Here is a 6,134-nt window from a genome sequence, read left to right on the forward strand (position 1 = left end):
GGGCTGCGCATGCTGAGTCTTTGAGTATATTCAAATCTGACATAGATAGATTTTTGGACTCATGGGGAATCAAGGGATATGGAGATCGGGTGGGAAAGTGGAGTTGAGGTCGATGATCAGCCATGATCTTATTGAATGGCGGAGCAGGCTGGAGGGGCCGTGTGGCCGACTCCTGCTCTTATTTCTTATGTTCTTAGAAACACGTATGCTGTAAGTGCCCTCAGGCCATGTGTAGACTTTGAAGAGAGAAGGTTTTACTTTGTCCTCCATAGAAGGGATCTACTAATGTAAAACAGTGATTTTCAGAACTTTCATATATCCAAATTAAAGCAAGCTGAACTATAAAGCAAAGGGAGAGTACAGCATGAACTGGGATGGGGGAAGAAGCTGGCATGAAATGCAGGGGGAGAGTGCCAGCTTAAAGTGGGTAGGAGCAGGAAAAGTGCTTACTTAAATTGAGAATGGGGGGGGCGGGAGAGAAGAGTGCTCACATGAACTGGGGGAAAAGGACAGGCGTACCAGTTTGAACTGAGCAGCAAAGGGGGGAAAGTCACCATGAACTGGGGCAGGGGTAAGAATGACAGCTTGGATTGAGGGGGGAAGGGAGACGAGTGCCAACATGAACAAGAGGCAGGTGGAGTAGAGTGCAAGAATGAGCTGGGATAGCTGGGAGATGAAGTGTATCGACACAAATTTAACAGGAAGAAAGCAAGAGAGAATTTGCATTGATAGAACACCTTATCACACCACTCAGAAATGTCCCAAAGTGCTTCACATTCAGTGAATTATTTTGAAGTGCAGTCGCTGCTGTTTTGTAGGGAAATGTGACAATTCAGTTTGCATGACAACAACAACTTGCATATACATAGCACCTCTAATGTAGTAAAACGTCCCAGGGCACTTCACAGCAGCGTAATCAGACAACAATTGATGCCGAGGCAAAGAAGGAGATACTTAGAGGGGTGAGAAAAACCTTAGTCAAAGAGGTAGGTTTTAAGGAGAGTCTTAAAGGAGGAGAGTGAACTGGAGCGTTTTAGCGAAGGAATTCCACAGTTTCAGGCTGTCTGGGCTGATGGCATGGCCGCTATTGGTGGATGAGCTGGAGGATGGACAGGAGCCAGAGTTAGAGGAACGCAGAATTCGCGGAGGATTGTAGAACTGAAGGAGTTTATGGACATAGGGAGGGGTGAAAGGAATTTGTACACCAGGATGAGACTTTTAAATTTGTGATATTGGTGGACTGGGACCCAATGTAGGTCAGTGAACACAAGGATGGGTGAGCAGGTCTAGGTGCAGCCAACAGAGTTTTAGATGAGTTGACGTTTATGAAGGGTAGAGGATGGGAATCCAGCCAGGAAAGCATTGGAGTAATCAAGTCCGGTGAAAATGCAGGGATGAGGTTTTCAGCAGCAGATGTGCTGAAGCGGGGACCGATCAGGTGATGTTGGAAAGTACAACTCCCTGCTTTTCTTCAAATAGTGCGATAGAATCTTTAGCATCCACCTGAACCACTGGAACAGGCAGATGTTGCCTTGGTTTAACACCTCACCTGGAGGGTGGCACGGTGGAAGGTTTTTAGCAGGATAAGAGTCAGTTCAAGAAACACAGTCTTTCAGAATGCTGAGGATACCTTTGTGATGGGCCTTCTTTTCTGCTTTAAGGATAGGTTCTCCTTCTGCATGTAGGAGTGGGGAATGATCTGGTTAACAGCCAGCAGGGGACCTGTAGAAGACCAGGTTGATGATCCTGTTTAGTAGAGAGTTAATGAGACTGTTAACATGAGAGAGAGAGTGTTTTAGAATTAGCACTAGGCATTGCATTGAGGGGCTCCCATTTCAGAATGGAATACAAGAATGAGAAGGAGGTGTAATGGGCCAACCAACAGACAGACTGAGTACTTCAACCAATGCTCCTGTTCATATCATTGGGAGTGGGGTGGTTGAGGTGTTGCTGTGCATTGGGTGAGAAGACAAAATGGCCAGGAGCTAGTACATCAGCCAGCATGAAGTAGATAAGTGCAAGTACAGCTGAGATTTTGCAGTCATACCCTTTCCTTTTACAGTGCTGTTTGCAGACGTCATCATTGTGTGACCAGAGTCTTCATGGTCAATGGGTCCAGGAGACAGGAGCAGACCTTAGTTAAAGAAACCAGATGGAGGGGAGGGCGTGACGCAACTAGGCTGAGATGAATTTTGATGAATTTTGTTCTCTTGCAGCAATGTACAGAAGGATTTGTTGAAAGAGAAGCTCGATCAGCTTCAATGTCACTTCACGTGGGGCCCACAGAAAGAAAACATTGACTTGGATAATATGAAGCAAAGAATGCAAGATTCAATACAGGCTGGTGTGAAATATCAAGCCATGTCTTACAACCATCTTGCTTTTGTAAACTGTCTGCAAGGCAACTGTGAAGAGGCAATTCAAAACTTAAAGGAAGCTGCAAAGTTTCTGAGGGAGAATCATGAACATGAATTTGAAAGAAGAAGCATCATCACCTATGGAAACTATGCCTGGGTATATTATCACATGGGACAACTGACAGAGGCCCAGTCCTACCTCGACAAGCTGGAGATGTTCTGTAAACCATTTACTAATGGCTCTCGGTATACAGCACTGATACCTGAAGTATACGGGGAGAAAGGTTGGTCACTGTTGAAATCTTCTAGGAAATATTATGACGAGGCAAAGGAATGTTTTGAGAAAGCTCTGGAGGAAGAAACTGATGACACTGAATGGAATGCTGGTTATGCGATTGCTCTGTTTCGCCTGGAAGGAGACTCTTGTACCCCAGAGAGCTGTGAACCCAGTCAATCAATGAAGCAGTGGCGACGTGTGCTGGAGCTTGATCCAGATGACTCTGTAGCCATGGTGCTGTTGGCTCTAAAATTACAAGAGTTCAATCAAAAGGAGGAAGCTCTCAAATTAGTTGAACAAGCATTGCAGAAGTCTCCTGATCTTCCATATGTAACTCGTTATGCAGCAAAATTTTTGAGAAGAGAAGGAGATGTGAAAGAAGCTTTGGAGCTGTTGAAGAAAGCATTAGAAATTAGCCCAAACTCTACCTACTTACACCACCAAATAGGTCTGTGTTACAGAAACAAACTATTTCAACTGATCAAATATCCTGGCAGCAAAAATCCTCGCAATCCTGCTTTTCAACAGAAAGCGGAGTTGATCAAACTATGCAAGTACTATTTTGAAAAGGCATTTGAACTGAAGCCATCATTTATTTTTGCACAATTGGATTTTGCACGAATCTGTTCAGTAAATGGAGAATATCTCAAAGCAGAGGAGATCTACAGCAATCTACTGCAATTAGAGGATAATCGTCCTGATAATAAGCAGGCAGTATATTTGCAGGCTGGGTTATTTGAACTGTATCACAAAAGATCTGAATCAAAGGCCATCACCCATTTTCTGGAAGGACTTAAAATCCAACGTGGCACAAAAGCTTGGGAATTGTGTCACTCAAACTTGAGAAAGATTGCAACAAAACAAATTGACAGGAATTCCAGAGACAGCAAGGCCTTTGGTGTTCTTGGGTTACTGCACCAGCTGGACGGGGAGAAGTGTGAAGCTATTGAGTGCTTTGAAAAGGCCTTGGAGTTTGATCATGACAATGAAGAATATCTAAGTGCTCTTTGTGAATTACGCCTTTCTATCTAGGTCAACGCTGACTTTCCCAGCTGAAACTACACACAGCGGGGTAGAGTTTCTGCTTCGGGCGCAATCGGGAACATAGGCGCAAATTGTGCTTGAAATTGCACTAGATAGGTTACAGTTCAAGCTTCCGCTAGAATGTATTTGCATAATCACAAACAAAAAATCTTCAATGAACCAGTCCAAGCGATCAGTGTAATAAAATGTAACCAGTTATTTTTATTTCAATTAAAAAATATTCATTGTTGTATTTAAGAGTGATAACCTGGTGCCGTTTTATTAATACAGCTGAAAATAGATTTGCCACAAAAAAATAAACATTCTTTAATAGAAGTGTCCAGCATTTCACCGGTGAGAAACCTGATGTAAAATGACTGAAAATCACTTTAAAAAGCCATACTGAACCATTTATTAGTTTCATAGTTGTCAGTTTGTAAGTAAATTAAAATATTTAATATGTAAAACTTTTAAATCGTGCCCACTACTGCCTGGGTGCCTAAGAAAACGAGCTCAATTTGAAAACCTTCCTCGAACGGCCACAAACAGGAGCAATCAGCGGAAACTCGCCATCCTTGGGATTCTGATCTGGGGGCGTGGCCAGTTTTGGGGGCGGGGCCGGCTTCGGGTGGAATGATTTTTAAACCAGCGTTAAAGATCACAGAAAACTCGATTTACACTTGACGTAAATCATGCCCGAATTTCCGTGATCTTTTGCGCTGGTTCGGCTGATTTCACTCGGATTGTACGGATAAAACTAACGCAAATTAGCGAATACTCTACCCCAGTGTTTGAAAGATGCACTGATGCTCGCTGATCTATGGACAAGTTTGGCAGGATACACATCTGACTTAACTTGTTTAATATAGACTGTTAGTACTTTCATTCCAAGCAGCCTTTTCTTTGTAAACGCATAAATATTTGTGAGTACAGTCCCCACCGATTTGCGCACTATACGTGATGGCCAGTATAATGCCTGAATAAAGATTATTTTCTCTTTCTCTCTGTAATGAACCACCCGCTTAATAATAAAGCTTTGTAGCTGCAGATACAGCTTTTCCAATGAGAAATGTGTACGTAATGCTGATATTTAGAGATATTTAGTAAACGAAAATCATAAATGTATAAATTCAAGTGTAGCCATTGACCAACTAATATTACCCATAATTATTCCTGGGTAACTAAAATGCTAAAGCTCGTTCAGAATGCAGCTGCAAAGACAGTCTAAAGCAGTTTTGACTAAGCTTTGATAACAAACAGCCACAGGCTGCGAGTGAAGGTTAAATTGTTAAATGACATATCCTAACACTAAGTAGAAATTAGAGTTCGCTTAACAAAACTGATTGCAAAGATAATTAGTATAAGGACATAAAATGAGAGAGATCATGGGAGTTAAGGTATTTATCTGGTAGATTAAAGTAAGACAGTCTGGATACCGTCAAGCCTAGGGAGACAGCGCTGATATGGGCCCTAGGTAGAGAGAGGCCTTGTACCGCTTGTACCAGGAGAGGCAGAAATGAAAGAGATAAAGTGAATTCCAATGGGGTGAAACACGACAAACAAGATAACAAGACAGCAGGATAGGGTTGTGGAAAAGTACTGGAAAAGGGAGTGGCCAAGATGTTAGCCTTAGTCTGAGTGACAGTGGTATTTTGACCAATTAAAGAAGGTGATTTTGTTAAAGACCATATATGGACACTGGCCAAACCAACTTTTGATAAGAAATGGGTTAAAACCTTGATACTCGAAAAAAACTTCACACAGACTTACTGCGAGATCAAAGGAACAGACTTAAGATGACGTCATCTGTGTCCGAGAGGTTCCAGAGACCAAGGGCTGCGAGCTATTCATTAAAACTATCGCCTATTGTTAAGTATATTACACTGTAAGCTTAATAAATCTTGATCTATTGCTCAAACATACTGACTGCTGCCTATTGGTGTCTTGTCCAAGAACTCTGAGAGATCATTAAGGTCTCACAAATGTTAATTTGCTGTACTATCAGAGGCTGAGGGGGATTAATTTGGTTGTTAGCGTCACTGATTAACGCCTAAAGAGGCCGAGAAGTGGGGTGCTAGCCAATTTCCAGGCGAGCGCAAGGCGCCTAGCGCCTCGCCCCATATTGAGCATGCATTTAGGGCTGGCGCTAAATCTTAGCGCCCGCTTATGGGCGCAGGCTGATTATGACGTCATTTGAGTGTGCAACGCCTTTTGGGCGCCCCGGACTGGAAATTCAGTGGCGCCACCCTCCGTAGTGCCTGGTGCTAATAGTGACAGCTTACCTGGACCTTACCAAGTCACTCTCGGGCTGGAGGAGCATTATTTAAAGGGGACTGGTGTGGTTTAAAAGCGGCAGCCATTTTTGGAGCACAACTTCCTCGAGAGCTACAAAGAGTTGCTGAGCTGCACACTGAGAGCCATTTGACCACTGAGCTAGCGCAGGCAGACGATCTTCAGCCTTCTGACCATCACCTTGC

The 6,134-nt window shown here is 43.2% G+C and overlaps 1 pseudogene; it reads left to right on the plus strand.

Moving 5' to 3' along the window:
- The first annotated feature begins 508 nt into the window (after positions 1-508).
- On the plus strand, positions 509-5,575 carry LOC147113613 (interferon-induced protein with tetratricopeptide repeats 5 pseudogene; annotated as a pseudogene).
- The last annotated feature ends 559 nt before the right edge of the window (positions 5,576-6,134 follow it).

The sequence above is a fragment of the Somniosus microcephalus genome, chromosome 8 (genome assembly GCF_052327205.1).
Source record: "Somniosus microcephalus isolate GS21.2 chromosome 8, FLI_Smic_1.0, whole genome shotgun sequence".
Taxonomy (NCBI): Eukaryota; Metazoa; Chordata; class Chondrichthyes; order Squaliformes; family Somniosidae; genus Somniosus; species Somniosus microcephalus.